The 17,606-nt window shown below is 39.0% G+C and overlaps 2 long non-coding RNA genes across 2 annotated transcripts in view; one reads left to right on the top strand and one right to left on the bottom strand.

Moving 5' to 3' along the window:
* Positions 1-17,606, bottom strand: part of LOC135966794 (uncharacterized) — a 71,664-nt gene that overhangs the window by 16,715 nt on the left and 37,343 nt on the right. The window lies entirely within an intron of this gene.
* Positions 10,460-14,032, top strand: LOC135966954 (uncharacterized). The gene is made up of 2 exons (XR_010580664.2): positions 10,460-10,627; positions 13,732-14,032. It is a non-coding gene; the product is annotated as an uncharacterized lncRNA (long non-coding RNA).

The following is a 17,606-nucleotide window of genomic DNA, read 5'->3' as shown; positions in this document are numbered from 1 at the left end:
AGTTCTAAGGGAACATCATTTTCATGAATGCAGAATATCACTAAACAAACAAGCAAAAAAATTTTTTACCAGACATCTAGAGATAAGAGTAGGGGATTGGAAGAAAAATATTCAAAAGTAATAGCAAGTTCTAAGCATTTTAGGAAGCAATCAAGACTGTTTGGGCTCATTTTACTATTTTAATTTTTGGAAATTAGCAGAATATAAGTGCAAAGAAGAGATAAATTCCTAGAATCCACTCTTTACACAGCCTTGTTTTTTTTTTTTTAATCTATTTTCTTTCTCCTTTAAATTCAGGAAAAGTTAAAAGGAATATTTCAGGAGCCCCTTAAATATTTGTCTCTCATGGGCCATAGGAACGGGCTAGTCACTTACACCATGATTTTTAATTGAGGTACAAATATTAGGCATGTTGGACACTGGTTAGGAGTTTTCTAAAGTGACTCTCACATAGATGTCTGTAAAAATGAATGAACAAGCTTTAATACAGCTCAGTTATATGAAAAACTCTACACTATAAGAGATCTAGAAAACTAGAGCTTCAAGTTTTGTTTTTAAAAAGCCCTTAAACTTAATTGAAAAACCAAGTGTAGAATACAAAATTGCAACAAGGTCCAATGGTGGTCTCATGACATCTTGATCTCAAAGGCCTTTATGGAGAGGTACAGGTATAATCAACTGAGGGATCTCCTAACCACAGAGAGGGGAGGCTAATCTCCTAGAGGAGAAGAGTATTGGATCTTGTGGCCTGGGCTCCCATCTGGCTCAAGAACATGTTAACTGTATAATTTCAACACAACTTCTCTTCTTGGATCTTGGTTTTCTAGATGATAAAATGCCTGTAATAATAGTTTTCCTGCATACTTCTCCAGGGAATTTCGCATGACTCTTATACTTGGGTCAGGGCATCCATTTCAGGGAAGAAATATAACTCTATTATCCTTGGTAGCCTGTCTTAGAGTCTGTTATTTTCAGAGACATTCTCTAATGCATAACATATAGAGAATACCTTTACAAAGTAAGGCTAGTGCCAGTACTTTATATTACTGGTGTCTCTTAGATGGAGAAAAGTGATTATAAATCTTACTTGAGTATTATTTTGCCTGAAGCATAAACTTTGGAATTAAATCAGTTGCCATAACCCTTGGATCCAAGAGGTATAATGGCTGAATTTCTTCAGAATTGATGGCAGACTGACAATTCATATTTGCCCAGGAATATAGGATTGAGCCTGAATACTTGTCTTCATTCTCCTGTTCACCTGTGAGACTAAGGCTATTGAAAAATGAAAGAAAAATTTAATTTCATTAGCTATCCAACATACTTAAACTCAACTGGTTTCAACTTTATGGTCATAACAAAGGATTCTGCTATTGCCTTGGGGCTGCTGATCATTTGTCAAGGCTACCAGGTCTCAATGGGCACCAACAGATAATGCTAGATAGGACACTAGGTGGCATTACATGGAAGTACCAGGGAAAGGACTCCCGCCACCTCATATCAAAAATCTCCTCCTCACTAGTCTGTAAATGGCCTCAAAGTGGTTAAAGTATTTTCTCCTGCTAATATGTGCACATATCACCTGGATGCAGAAGGGGACAGGGGGATGGCAAGCTGCCTCCTTGCCATTAATATTCACACAATTCTGATTGGCACAATGTCTAGCCATCTCCTTGGAAGGAACTCTGTGAAATCAGAAGACTAGTACGCAAGGGTGGGGTGTAGAGGAATGAGTCTATGTCACAAAGATGCCCTGAGCATGGGGTTGGGGGCGGTGAGGGAAGAAAGGCCTAAGGAAACCACTTGTTGGGAGTCCAGGCAGCAGTATGAAGGAGAGAAGAGTTGGAAGGGAAGTGAAATAAAAAATCTCCATGAGAATGTTATGGGGGCTGATAGGCCCACTATATATCTTCCTAAATTAGATCCAGAGTAGGCCTTACGATATCCCTCATTGTTCAGAAGAGAGCACTATATACAAATACCTCATAAAAGGTAAAGGCGGAAGATAATGATATGGGACAAAAATGTAAGTCTGTAGGATCCCAGAGAAGGGAAGGAGAGGAAGCATGTTTTCAAGGAGCCAAGGAGAGAGAGCATCTGGGAAGACTGTGGAAGAGCATACAGAAGCATAAGAAGAAGTTTGTAAGCTAGAAAAGAAAGCCGAAGGCAGTAGAATTGTGAAATGGCTAAGATATTCATAACAGATTGTCAAGTTTCAAAACTGGCTCCTCGTCTTGCTAGAAATATGAATTTGGGGATCATCTATCTGCAGCTTAATTTCCTTTTATAAGATGAGTATTTACATTTGCTATTGCAGAGATGATTTTAAGGACCTAGGATGTATTAAGGGCTGGCAGGGTGTTAGCTTTTATGATGTTGATCATGATGATGATGAGGATGATAACGAGAAGCACTATTCAATGAGGCACCCATGAAGGTAAAGTGTAGTTTGAGTATAGCATGTTAGGAAGATAGAAAAGGGAGAAGAGGTTGGAAAGAAAGTCCTATTACTATGGGCCTGTCCTAGTTTTCCGGGGCTGCCAAAACAAATTACCACAAATTGGATGTCTTAAAACACATAAATTGATTCTCTCACAGCTCTGGAGACTAGAAGTCTGAAATCAAAGTGCTGGCAGGCCCAAGCTCCCTCCAGACGCTCAAGGGATGTTTGTGACCCTTGCCTTTTCCTACGAGTTTGTGCTTGCTGATAATTCCTTGGCTTGTGACAGCATAATTTTAATCTCTGCCTCTGTCTTCACATGGCATTGTTCCTTCTGGGTGTCTGTGTCTATGTGTCCAAACTTTCTCTTCTTATAAGGACACTAGTTACATTGACTTACAGCTTATCTAAATCCAGCACGAACTCATCTTAACTTGTTTATGTCTGCAAAGACCCTATTTCCAAGTAAAGTCACACTGACAGGTTTTGAGTGGGCTTGAAATTTGGAAGGACACTATTCAACCCAGTACAGTGCCTGAATGTTCGGTTAAACAGTTAAGGCCTCAAATAGCGGGTACGCTGTTTCCTGCCTTGTATCCTTTTACTGAGCACAATGGTTCTGTTCCTAGAAACAATATAGATGGGCATCATGCTTAGTATCTCAACCCTGGGAACAAGTATGTGGATATTTACCTCCAGCTGTAAATAACTCTAATGTGGAAGGGAATGACGTAGAATACAGATTGCTTGCCTAACTTGTAATCAGGTGGCAGGAACAGAAAGGTTGTGAGCAGGGGGATCATTAGGGAGCAATGCTTGCCTTGGGGAAGCCTGGACATAGTCCACATTTACCTGTGATGGCATCCCCTACACTTGGCAGATATTTCATCTGCACACCTACACTGGTGTGCAGTGGGCCCTGAACTTCTGATGGGATGCCCAGCATCTGTCCTGATTACCATTCCCCCTAAGATTCTGGATCTCTGCTATCCTCACAAATTCCAGGCCCTTCACTGGTAATAGCATGAGGCATTTCCTTCCTGGAGGATGTCTCTATGTTCTGATGAGAGACACTTAGAGATCTCAAAGCCTTCAGCTAAAGGAAGTATCTTATTGGCAAAATAGGGATTTGGGGAGGCGTTTTACTCATGCTGCCTTCCAAATTCCCTTCAAATGGGTCCACAATCTGGCTACTTGCTTTTCTTATCTACAAGAATGGCTTTGACGTAGACATCACTCTTCTCTTAGTACTTCCATTCTAGCAAAGTGAATAACTCCTGCAATTTGCCCCTGCAGGGTGAATGCCTCCAAGGCCCCCAAAAATGACAGGCTTCAGGGATGAAAACCACTAGCTAGAGGCCTCTGTCTGTAAAACAGTTTCCTGCAAGGAGTGGCCTCAATATACAATAGTGAAGGAAGTAGTGGTTGTGGTGGTGTCATTGTTCACTGCCTCCTGAATTTTCACCTATACCTGGCACTAATTCCAGGCTGTACTGAGAGGAGCTCAGTCCTACCAGCTATCCACAGTGAGACAGGAGAACATGTAAAACAAGAGCAGGTCTAGGTTTGGTGAAGAGCAAAGCAAAGTAAGGAATTTGAAATACAGAGGGGGAACAAGTTACATACAATGTCAGCAGAACTAGGGCTACAGAAAGTGAACAAAGCAAGCTCAAGACTCAGAGTTTGCAGGAACAACTGAGGGTTGAGTTTACGGAGGTTTTCCAGAAAGACAAGATGAAGGGAGGAGGACAGTATGATCAGTCCTGGGTGAAATTCACGGGACTCAACAGCACCTCCTCTCTGGGTGGATTCTAAGCCCTGACTTTGTCTACTCAGCAGCCTTGAAGCAGCACATCTCACCCTTCAGAGAGGTAACAAGAAAAAGCCACCCCTGGCTGAGTGATATGGTTTGGCTGTGTCCCCACCCCAATATCATCTTGAGCTGTAGCTCCCATAATTCCCACATGTCATGAGAGGGACCCCGTAGGAGGTAATTGAATAATGGGGGCAGACTTTCCTGTGCTGTTCACGTGATAGTGAATAACTAAGTCTCATGAGATCTGATGGTCTTATAAAAGAGAGTTCCCCTGCACATGTTCTCTTACCTGCCACCATGTAAACCTGTCTTGCTTCCCTTTCGCCCTCCGCCATGATTGTGAGGCCTCCCCAGCCATGTGAAACTGTAACTCAATTAAACCTCTTTCCTTTATAAATGACCCAGTCTCGGGTATGTCTTTATTAACATTGTGAGAGCAGATTAATACACTGAGCTAAACAATTATGGAGCCATGGGCTCATTCATCTGGAGGCGGAATTAGGGCTCCTCATAAGACTCTTAAGTTAAAAAAGAATTTGAACCTATGGCTCACCCCATTAGGAATTAGTTCTGTTCTGCATTTTTCAACCTCTATGTAGCATTTTGCCAGTAAGAATTCAAGACTTTTTTTCTCTTTTGATGTCATACCCTTCATTTAGACCACAATTTCACCATTCTGCCATCTGCCTGCCATCTCTCTTGGTGGATGTTTCATCTGCTCATCTCAAATGACTCAGCTACCCACACCCCATGCCAGCCTTCATTGCTTTGGGATCCAACTTGCCTAGAAGTGCCTGAGAAAACAAAACCAACATGGCCTTCTCTTGTGGAGTCCTCCATTACGGTGTCTATGGGATATTTATCCAGCATTGTCTAAAACCTGAATGAGACAGAAAGGTCAACTTATGTCCTGGTCCCCTCCCTTCACTTCAGTCAGATCCTCACACATCCCTAACTTATACCTTACCACCATTTAATTGCTCTACTTGAAGTCTAACTTTGAAAATCTCTTTCCCTAAAGCCCTCTGTCCTCTCACTTCTTATGCCTTCCAGAAAATTCCTGAAACTTTTCTTATTCTGCTTCTAATCCCAGTGGATTCTTTTACATGGACCCAGCTTCTCACAGTGGATCTCCACTGGGGAATGGAGAGCAGCTTGGTTTTGTCTTTCTACCTTCTTCCTGGCTCCCAGAATCCTTGGTCCCTGTGCATAGGGACCTCTCCTGTGTTGTCCTCAGCTTCTGCTATTCCAGACTATAGAGAAATTTTTCAATTTCATCCACAACCCTACATATAAAAGCATTGTAAACTCTGTAGTTCTGAAGGTGAATTATCAAAACGATTCAGCAAAAGGGGGGAAGCAAATAACAAAGAGTGAACCAGTAGATTATTGATTTGAGAACAAAATACATAGTGCTTGATTAGAAACAAGATTGACTTAACTGGGATGTACTAGTTGTGCTGAGACACATAGTCATAATGGAACAGCAGATTAGAATTGTCTGACCATAGGTTCTGTTTTATCTAAATATATGTCATGACATATATCAGCTCTGCCACAGTTCTATTTTGGGATCTTCATACCACTGGCAAAATTAGTACTTAACATTGGGAGATGGGGTTAGGGATTCTTGACAAGAACAGTAAGGGGCAGCTGCCTACAATAGCCCTCCTCCATCCACATGAATTGTTATTAAAATAACCCAAAGGCTTGTGAATAAAAGACAAATCCCTTGCAAGGGTATGACAGAATAAAGGATAGTATTTATATACATACCAGAAACTAGGAAGAGTATCTTTTAACCTCAGAGGCAATAGAGAGGCATTGCAAAAGAAGAAGAAAGAAAAAGATGGCCAAAACTTCTGGAAGTAAGCAATGTAATCAGTAAGAAATAAGGAATAAACCCTGGTAGATAGCATGCCCCTTCACCTACACTCTGAACTGGAAAAGTAAAAGCCATGCTGAATATGAGAATGGCATGAAAGGTGGAGAGGGTCTCCTCCTAGCAATGATCACTTCCACTTCTCTGTTCTATGGAAACAATAACATTGAGACATCACCTGGACTGTAGAAAAAATTTTAATGTTTGCTTCTAAGGTGCACTTCCATATTTATTAATGGAAGCAACATGTCATGTAGAAACATACTTTTAAAAAATGGTCAGCAATCCTACAAGGCCAAACAATTAGAGTGTTGTATTTTGTTTTGTTTTTTAATTCATTTACCTTTGATCAGGGATTGGCATTAGCAGCATGACCTTGTAAAAGTTTAGTCAAAACCCACACCCTGTCCATTTCCAACCTGACTATGTACATTTCCTTCAGAATAATATAGATCCTGGATGATGGGGAGAAACAGAGCCAAACTGATGTGTAGCACTCAAAAGCATTTCTCAGCTCAAGAGCAAAAATTCACTATTGCTCCAAAGGTATGCAGGGTAGTTCTCTTTCAAAAATTGATTTACTGCTCTAAATGGAAAAAAAATCAAAGTTTTATTTCAACAAGTTTTATGACAACATTTGCTCTGGGAACAACAGCAGGCAGACTTAAGAAGGAAGGCCAAAGGAAAGAATAACTATCAGAATTTTGAAAGAAACACAACAGACAAATTTTAAAAATCAAGATGGATGTTTTGAATCACCAGAAATGTAAGTTGTTATATAGGGAGCAAACACTTAGAAATGCAACTCCTATTAGAAAAGATAATAAGACATATTCAAGCAACAGCATCCACACATAATAGCTTTTCCTGTAACAGTGATGAGAACTGAAAGAGCAGGAGCAATCTGTAAAGAAATAGAGAAGACAGTCTCAATTTGAGCAAGACTATGGGTTCAAATTGAGAATATTCATCATGTTCCAGACAAGCCTACACAGGTCCTAGTACAGTTTTAAAATTCAATCAATAAAAGATGATTCCTACACAAATCTACAAAAGAAGTAAACAAAACATTTACTTCCAAACAAAATAAAATAAAATAAAATTTATGTTGGCTGCAATTCTTCCTCACTAAAACTAAGCATTAGAATTAAACGCACAATATATACAAAGCTTTGAAGGACACAGTTTATGAATCAAAAGCAGTGTATCCAGCCAACATTTATTTCTGTGTTCATAACATAGAAATGATGATATAGTCAAAGACTCATAATATTTTTCCTAAATATCTTACCAAGTATCTGCTCTAGGATTCACAGAATAATCAAAATGAAGAACTCAAAAATGGGTTTATCAATACAGAAAAGAACTATTGATGAGTATTAAAAATAGTGAAAAATTACCTAATTTTTTAAAGTGTAACTATGAAAATAACAAAAATTATCTCTCAATTACAATATAAAATTAATAATGAACTATGGGCACAAATAAACTACAGATGATCTACTTTTTTAACATATGCCTCTGAAGGCAATATTTTTAGCATTTTTATATACCTGTTGGTCATTTGTATGTTGCTTCTGTTATTTTTTTAATTGACACATAATAATTACACATATTTATGGAGTACTGTGTGATATTTTGATACATGTACACAATGTGTAATGATCAAATCATGGTAATTGGCATATCTATCACCTCGAACAGCTATCATTTCTTTGTGTTGGGGATGTTCAAAATCCACTTTTTAACTATTTGAAAATATACATTAAATTATTGCTAATTATAGTCACTCTATAGTGCTGCAGAAACTGGAACTTATTTCCCTATCTAGCGATACTTTTGTATCTGCCATTCAACCTCAAGCTATCCTTTTGAGAAGGTAAAGGAACAGAAGATTACAAAGATAAAAAGACTTCCTCAAGGTCATAAAACTATGCTGACAGAACCAGAATTTGAACCTAAAGAGTCTAACTCCAAAACAGCACAGCTTTCCTTCTGTGCTATGCCAAAAAAATAGGTGCATGCTTATTGGATAATGTACAGAAGTTGTAAAGGAAGTCATAACCTGGACAGGTGACACAATGAACTACTATCAAGATACTTCCAGTTTCATCATTTAGACTAGGAGCATCCTGAGGGCAGGGCACATTGGGGAAATAAGGCTATACAAAAATTACAGACAAATTTAAGAAGAGTTTGAGCTAATATAATATTGTGTAATTCACAAAGTAATGAAGGAAGAAAGAAAAGAATAAAAAAAGAAATGATGGAAGGAGGGAGGGAGGAAGAAAGGAAAGAAGGGAAAAAGGAAAGGTCATTGTGGTTATATGCTTCATAGAGAAGGTAAATCTTTGGCATCAGTTAAAGTGATGTGAATGTGATCTGGCAAGGAGAGAAGTGATAAGATAATGCAAATCATTGCACCCTTCTGTCCCTCGAGCTTTGGAGGTCATTTAGGAAGTGAAAAGCACTTTATATGTATTTTTAGTAGCAACTGGAAAAAGCCTCCCTTGGTCACAACATCCTTGTTGGTTGATTAAATAAAACTAAAAACACTCTCTAGACTTTGCCTGTTTGTTCAGGGATACTGAACTAGGCCCTCTCCCATATTTTCTATGTTCTTTAGAATTTAGAATTTACTGCCCTCCCCGCCATGCACACACATTCAACCCACACCCATTCAGGAATTAATGGTATGCTGCAACTTCTACTTCTTCCCCTGTTTAGTTAACTTCACTCTAATCCCAGAAGTTAAGGAGCCGGAATGATGCAGATGTGAATTCATTATCAGATGAAGCTTTGGGAAAGTCTGACTCCACTTCATCTCATTTTCCTGGGCTTTTCTCTTCAGGGGCCCCAAGTTACCTCCAGTATACCTCACTGCGGTGAAATTCTCCCTACATGCATAGGTTCATGAATATAGTGAGCAGAACTGGAAAGAACCATGTAAATAATTTCACCTAAAGAGAACAATGCCAAGACCCAGAGGGGGACAATACTTTTCCAAAGACTCACATCAAAATCAGTGACTAAGCCAGATCTAGAGGTCACATCGTCATTTTCAATATGCTTTACTAGAACTTTGTCTACACTCTCCAGACCGTTAATGCAGTAATGAGTCAATCTGATGAATTTGTGCATTCTAATGAGAAACAAATTCACTTCCTCAATTTCCTTCCAGGGAAAGTTTACATTTTTTCACAAAAGACTTTCGAAAATTCCCAAATTTTTGTTAGTTCAATTAAAGAAGCACCTGTAAGGCAAAATTTCTAGACATAAAAATATAGTAAACATTCTAAGTCTTAATTACTCCAAGATAGACTCCGATTGGCTCATCTATGTCCATATAAAGGGTGGGGCTTCTCTCATCTGTTGGGCAAAGATATCTATGAAGGTGGTTCATGAAAGCTAAGATTTATTTTTAGGAAAGAACAGCTCAATCTATGTAATCAAGAAATAGGAAAAGAGGAAGTTAATTCTATATATCCTTAAAAGTTCACCCTGGCCAACTTAGGAAACTTGCACCTGGGAAAGCCACATGGAGAACTCTGGTCCTTTTCCTGAGAGATCAGATAACTTGAGAGACAGGAAGTCAAAAGCACAAGCATTAAACAATGAATGAGAAAATCAGTCACGTTAAGGAGAGATCAAGTGAGAAATACTCCAATAAATCTGCAAACAAAACTCCATCTGAAGACAGCAGCAACTGAAAGATGAGAGAAAAATGAGCAAACTATGCTTTTTCTTTTTAGTCATGAGGAATATGCATTATGTTTAGATTGGAATTAGGATTGGGGCACAGTTGTTGGTAATGCAATTCATCTCACACACCAAGTCAGAAATATTCAGAATGATTGCCTTAGAACCAGGGGTCAAGACTGCACTGGGCTCCTTCCAAAATCATGTTGTGGTTGATTATCTATGGCTGTCATGGGGGGATGATAGGAGCATTGGTGTCATGCTTGCAATATTCCTGCATGTGTGACATCCCTGTTACACCCAGCCTTTAGGACATACACAGTTAAGAGTCCCACACTGAGAATGAGTACACCTTCAAAGACAATCTGACTCCCGACAATAGCCTTGCCGTATGTCCATCTACTCTTACTGGTTTTGAGTTCTGGGTTTCCTGGCTCTTTGCCCTCAGCTTTTACACAGCACTCTGATGGAGAGGTTCTGCTGAGGCCAGACCACTCATATGAGTCTAATTGGTCCTGATCCTGAGATAATCCCTTTCTTCTCTGCTACTAGCTTTACTATGCCTATTATAGTACATTTGTGGTGTTGTTTTGTTGGATGACCCATCTTCTCTCACCTACAGGTGGGATCCCCAACTGTGTGGATCCTGGTAAGAAGAGCCCCCACCCCTCCCTGGAATCCAGGACACTGGCATCTAACTCACTCCAGGCCAACTGGAGGGCCCTACCTGTGTCTTCAAAGCTTGATTAAATGATACATTGCAAGGCCAATTTAGGATTTCTTGAAAGAGGTAATGCGGGGTGGCATGGCAGTGTTGTCTAGTTGTAGCAGTATTCACTAGAGGCTCTGGCAGTGGCGATATCCATGGTGTTCATGGGGTGTGACCAGACTCTTCCCAGATTGTGACCTTGGTTTTTGCCCGTCTTCCCTGAGATCAAACCTGCTTCTCTAGCCCTCTCATTCATTCTATAAACACCTTGATATTCCTCTACTAGAGGCCTTTTCTGTTTCAGTTAATCACACTTTATCTTACTTGTACCAAGAACATTGACAGACCTGACAAAGGGTCATAGATTTCTTTCCAAAGCTTTGCTTCTATGAAATTTCCCTCTCACAAAGGAGATTTCTCTGTAGGAAAGCCTTTGAGGCAATGGTTCAGGCTATGGCAGGCATTAGTCTGTAACTGACCTAAGATAGGAAAGAAAATGGGTACAAGAATCTCAAAAATATAACCACTACCCAAAACACTGTGGTGGTTTAGAAAATACTTTGCAGGTGAAACACTTCCTTCTTTTTTTATTATTATTATACTTTAAGTTCTAGGGTACATGTACACAACGTGCAGGTTTGTTACATATGTATACATGTGCCATGTTGGTGTGCTGCACCCATTAACTCGTTATTTACATTAGGTATATCTCCTAATGCTATCCCTTCCCCCTCCCCCCACCCCACAACAGGTCCCCGTGTGTGATGTTCCCCTTCCTGTGTCCAAGTGATCTCATTGTTCAATTCTCACCTATGAGTGAGAACATGCGGAAAACACTTCCTTCTAACATAAACAATGCAACAAGCAAAAACCAGCCACGTTTTAAAAAATGGGCCCAGGATGTGGACAGACACTTCTCAAAAGAAAATGCCCATGTGGCCAACAAATATATGAAAAAGTGCTCAGCATCATTAGCATTTTTGCTAGTGATGGATGACAGGATCATTCATATCCAAACCTCAGGAATTTACCCATGTAACAAACCTGCACATGTACCCCTGAACCTAAAATAAAAGTAGAAAAAAAAAGACTTCCTTCTACCATTTCACAAACTATACAACCCTAGGAAGTTATATAGATTCTCTTGATCTAATTTTCCTCATCTGTAAAATGGAAAGTTCATTCATTTAACAAGTATTTATCAAATATTTACCGTCTGCTCTGCACTGAGGAAATAATAATGAATCAAAACAGAAAAGGTGTTTACCTATGTAGAGCTTAGACTTTTGGTGGAGAGAAACAAACAAACAAAAAAATCACATTATTTTGATATTTACAAGCTGTGATAAGTGCTACTAAAAACAGAAACACGTTTTCTTTGTTGAGTTCTGATTTATTCAGATGGGTAAAAGAAATTTATCCAGAGAAGAAAGATTAAGGCTGAGGAGTAAAACATTGGTAGTCAGGGCTGGGCATGGTGGCTCATGCCTGTAAACCCAGAACTTTAGTGAGGCAGGCAGATCACCTGAGGTCAGGAGTTCAAGACCAGCCTGGCGGACATGGAGAAACCCCATCTCTACTAAAAATACAAAAAAATTAGCCGGGTATGGTGGCACATGCCTGTAATCCACTACTCGGGAGGCTGAGGCAGGAGAATTGCTTGAACTTTGGAGATGGAGGTTGCAGTGAGCCAAGATCATGCCACTGCACTCTAGCCTGGGTGACAGAACCAGACTCCATCTCAAAGAAAAAAAAAAGAAAAAAGAGAAAAAAGATTGGTAGACAGGCAACTAGATTATAAGAATGTGTGTGTGTGCATGTGTGTGCTTGAAGGGCAGGGGAAGAGAATTTAAGGCAGAAAGAGGACTACTCACAGTGGGTCCAGTGTAATAAGGGAGCATGTATGTCAAGGAACTGAAGGAAAACCAATGGGCCTCTAGTGCAGAGAATGAAAAAGAGAACTATATGAAACAAGATGGGAGGGTGAATGAGGTCAGAACAGGTAGTGAAAAAGTCATGTCAGGGACATCAAAACACTTTAAGGAGTAAAGTGGACTCTTCTTCTTCTTCTTCTTCTTCTTCTTCTTCTTCTTCTTCTTCTTCTTCTTCTTCTTCTTCTTCTCCTTCTCCTTCTCCTTCTCCTCCTCCTCCTCCTCCTCCTCCTCCTTCTTCTTCTTCTTCTTCTCCTCCTCCTCCTCCTCCTCCTCCTCCTCTGGCTGCTCTGGATTAATTGTGGGGTGGTGGGGGGGCATGGGAAGGACAAAATGTAATAATGGAGAGACTATAGGAACCCACTTCAATATCCAGGCAAAGGATGGCCATAGTTTGGCCTAGGGTAGTGGTCACAAAGATAAAAATATCTGGGAGTGGTAAACTCAACAGAATTTGGTGATGAATGAAATAAGATAGAAAGGAAGGTATGAAAGATGATTCCATAATTTCTGTCTACTTGCATGAATGGCTGGAGCTAACATTCCCTGAGATATGGACCTTGGGCTTGCTTTGAGGGGCAGGTCATGAATTGGACTTTAGGCATGTTGACTGTGGAGTGCTAGTGAGATTCCCAAGAGCAGATATTGAAGCAGTTGGATACATGTTTGTATAACCTAGAGGGCTGTAGGTAGAAAATACTTGGAAATCATTCACCTGGAGAAGTTGCCCAAAGCCACAAGTATTAGTGAGTTTCTGTAGGGAGAGAGTGAAGAGGGATATGTTCTAGGACTGAGCCCTGAGAAGTTATAACCTAAAAAAGGTGGATACAAAAAGTTGGCTAAGAACAGTAAGAACTAACTGGAGATCTAGGAGGAAACTGAGATCATTATCATAGAATCAAAGAGAAGAGCATTTCAAGAGGAGTGAAAAGGAGTGTTGAGTGTTGCCAAGAGATTAAGGGACATGAGGATTAAACGAGTCCCATTAGGCACCATCGCAAGAAGAAACAGCACAGGGTCAATCAATTACAGGGTTTTTGTCACCATAAGTGCCTGATATACATATTCAGGGAAGGCAAGCCACACTACCAAAGTCCACTCACATCCAGCCAAAAGTCAAAGTGAATTCTTAAAATAGTGAGTATTTATATTATTATGGTTCTTTGCAGTTTTCAAAGGATTTTTACAATGTAAGTTATCATACTTGATTCAATAAGCCCGCAAGTTCACACACATATGACGTCCACTTTACAGATGATGAAACTGTGGTCCAGAAAGTTTAAGTGATGTGTCAAATGTCACACAGCTCATAGATCCAGGGACATGGCTTAAATCCAGACATCTTGATTCTAACTTCAGTTGAGGAAGAGAAAGAGTGCTGCCCCAGGATGTCCGATTTACAACATGAAGTGAAATCTTTGAAAAGAAAAATAAAACAACGCCACTCAAGCTCTTATCTGAGGCTTTTCTGGGTTGGAAGAGTGAGCTCAAACTCATACAAGGTGATTTTATGGGTTTCAGAAAGACCTGTTCCAAATAAAATGTTTTCTATCAACTTATTGTCATTTGTTGTTTCTTACCCAGGGGTCATCTGAGTCTGCAGATAGGCTTGCTTTATGCTGCTCAGTCAGATCTCTTCTAAAGATTAGTGCTCAATTCTGGACATTACATTTTAATGCTAACATGGATAAACTAAAGGGTAAGCAAAGGACACTGACAGGAATAGGGAGGGTGTCATTTATAGAGAAAAGACTGAGTGAGAAGTCCATATTGTTATTTTATCTGAAAGACATAATAAACAGAGGATGCTCTGTTTATCATGAGTAGATGCTGATGAGAAAATATTTCAGTGTGTGTGGTGTGTGTATCTGTGTGTGTGTAACAACAACAAAAAAACACCTGCTAGGCATGAGAGCTACTTAATGACTCATAATGACTTTAAAGGTCAGGCGGTCCCCATCAGTAAAGGTGATCAAGGAGAAATTAAATGCACATATGTATCACTTATTCTGACCATAGACAACAGAGGCTATTCCTCTCAGGCAGTTGGCTGGTGCAGTAAACTATGGTTAGGAAAAAGAAGAATACCGAGAAGCAATGACAATTCTGAACTCTGCAACAAAATTATCAGCCCCAATATGAAGGAAGTGGTAGCCAGAGAACACTTAGTTAAAATTAAAAGGAACATATGAGTACAGAATCCAGGGATCTAGTTAAAAAAAAAAAGTTATAATAGTAAAAAAGAAAAATCACAATTGCTTAAACATTCAAGATATATACATTGAGTGATAAATATTATAAAATGGCCACCATGTACAATGAATATGTTAAACACTATATATATATATCATTTATTCTTCACCACAAACCTAGAAAAATACAAATTATTAATTCCATTTTATAGATGAGGAAACTGAGGCTCATATTCATCACACAACTGGTGAGTGACTGAGTTAGGATCCCAACTCAGCTATTTCTGACCATGAGCACCATGTTTATGCCCTCTATTGAGAAAGCAAGTGGAATATAATAGTGAATAAGATTCAGACCTTACCATACTTACAGTCTAGAATGAATATAAAAATAAGTGAACAGTTTAAATGCAGTATGATCAGAATAATGAATTAGTGGATATGGAACATTTTTCATGCCTGTAAAATTCCCTAATTCCCCATTTCTGATAGGACCAGTCTCTGAACTTTGCCAGTTTGAAGGGAAAATAAGTGGGTGAAAAAACATGAGGCATATTGATTAAGAACATTAGTTATGGCTTTATGCAGACCTGGGTTTAAATTCTGACTCCTCCACTCAGTGTTAAAGGTCAATTTTCCATGGATATGTTATATTTCCACACATCTTTGGAGCAACCAACTTTGTTTCAGACTCTCTTTTCAAGGACGTTTGAATAGCAAGCAACCTTGGAAGAGAGAATGTCTCCCGTTGGAATAAATGTCATACATACTTACTGTCCAGTATAATATAATGTCTCTCTTCAGAGCAAAAGAAAGACATGCTTGCTGTCCATTAAAAAATATTTTTGTTCTCTACACTCAGGGTTTCTCTCCTATAATAACCCATTGAGTGTGCAGGTGTCACTTGGCCCTATTTATATTGCCCAGTGGAATTTAGGACTTGGGAAACTGATGCAAATGATATTCTGGCTATTGATATTGCTATGAATAATAAGTTGTCCTTCAGATCTGACCTAGGAGTCTGATGTCTTTTATGTATGTTCATGAAAGGGTGTCATGTTAACTTGTCAGCTTGCAGACAGGGTGCAATCTCAGACCGTTCACCATTCTTGACACTCACTAACCAGGAAATTGGGAGCAAATTATTTGCTCTCACTAAGCTCCGATATTTTTAGTCATAAACTGGGGCATAGCAAGTGTCCCAATATTATTTAATACTATTAAATGCAGCAACTTCTATGTAGCTCTTTACCCAACATATAGCATATCTCATCAACATTAGCTAATACTCACATGGGAACATTAAGCTGAGATGGAAAGTACAGAGGTATTGAGGTAAATATAGGCTTTTCCTGATGCTATAGGCAGGATTTCCTTGATATCAGAGATTGAAATAGATTATGAATAAAATGCCAGCTCCAGCTGAGCACTACTGGCTGCCTAAGCCACTGTGATGAGAAAGATTTTGAAGCAAAATCTGAACTGAGCAGGGAAGATTGCCTGATAGACTATTGATGTTTGCTATGGGTCTTGACTAGGGGAAATGAATTACACATTCTTCATATTTGCCTCTTGTGACAAGATGTTATTTAATATCTCTTCCACCTCTATTTGATTCTATACCACAAACTTTCATCTTTGAAAGAAGACATAAAATGCAAATAATCCTGGAAGAGGAAATACAATGATTTAGTTATCTCATTTAATTATCTAAGGATACATTTGCAATTAGTTTATCTTGAAGACTTTCATCAGAATGATACCATACTCATAATTAGACATGCTGTGGGTACTTTATTAAGATTGGTTTATAGTCGTTCTGGTGCTAACAATTTCAAATGCATCCCTACCTACGGAGCCTCTCACGTTGGTATTCTTGGGATGCAAATTTACTTCAAAAATCTGTATCCATTCTACCTGGGGAGCATTTACCATGTGCCTAAGGATGAGTTTGAAAGGATCAGATGGGCTGACTTCACTGCCTCATGCCAGAGAAGGCTCCAATAATACTCTTTAAGGAGCTAGTCCCATGCCTCTGCCTTCATTTTAAGCGACCAGCAGGGCCTTCTCCTATGGCTGTAAATATTCTTATGGAAAGAAATTTGGCAAGATGTATCCTGAAAATGTTCACTCCCTTGGATCTGATTATGTCTAGGAATTTATCCTAGGAAGATAATTGGAGCTGTGCCCATTGATTTATGTACAAGGTTATTTGTCATAGAATGTTTGATGTTTTTAAAACACCATTTTTGCAAATGAAGATACAATAAATAAATTATAGTTAACCATATTGCCTTAACAGTCATTAAAATAATGTATTTGGATAAATTTACTGACATAGGAAATTTATCTCATGTAATATAAATGAAGAAAAACTGGGTATATATAAACATAATTATTAGAAAGAAATGCTTAAAAATAAAAAATAGGATATTTGTTCCACAAATACAATATGTGTGGAAAGAGGTGTTTAATGTTTGTTTCACTTCAGGTGTAAAAAGTATCCAGTTTGCAGAGGAATTCTGTAGGCTAGACTGTATTCTAGAAGAACTGACCTATACTCAGAAACAACAGTGTATGATCTGAGATGAATTGTTTCATGTGCCCCATATTCTTTTAACTTCTAGAAATAGCATATTGATTTTCCTATCCCAGATACAACTTCCTCACCATGGGAAGTCTTGGTGGGACTATTGATCAGGGTGTCCACCCTCTTGTTCCCGGCCAAGGTGGCACACACATGACCCAGTCTAGGATAATTGGACAATCTCAGGGATTTGGATTGTGGGAACAGGAATGAAAGTTGATATTGACCTAACCCTGTAACAATGGCCAGAAGACACAGATGATGATGATGATGATGATGATGATGATGATGATTTGCTAAAAAGAATTCTATTGCTATTTTGTCCTCATTTTTCTGAACCTAACTCTTCA

This window comes from Macaca fascicularis, chromosome 13 (assembly GCF_037993035.2).
Source record: "Macaca fascicularis isolate 582-1 chromosome 13, T2T-MFA8v1.1".
In the NCBI taxonomy this organism is placed as follows: domain Eukaryota; kingdom Metazoa; phylum Chordata; class Mammalia; order Primates; family Cercopithecidae; genus Macaca; species Macaca fascicularis.
The sequence above is the reverse complement of the archived record's forward strand: the minus strand, read 5'-3'. Positions and strand labels throughout refer to the sequence as shown.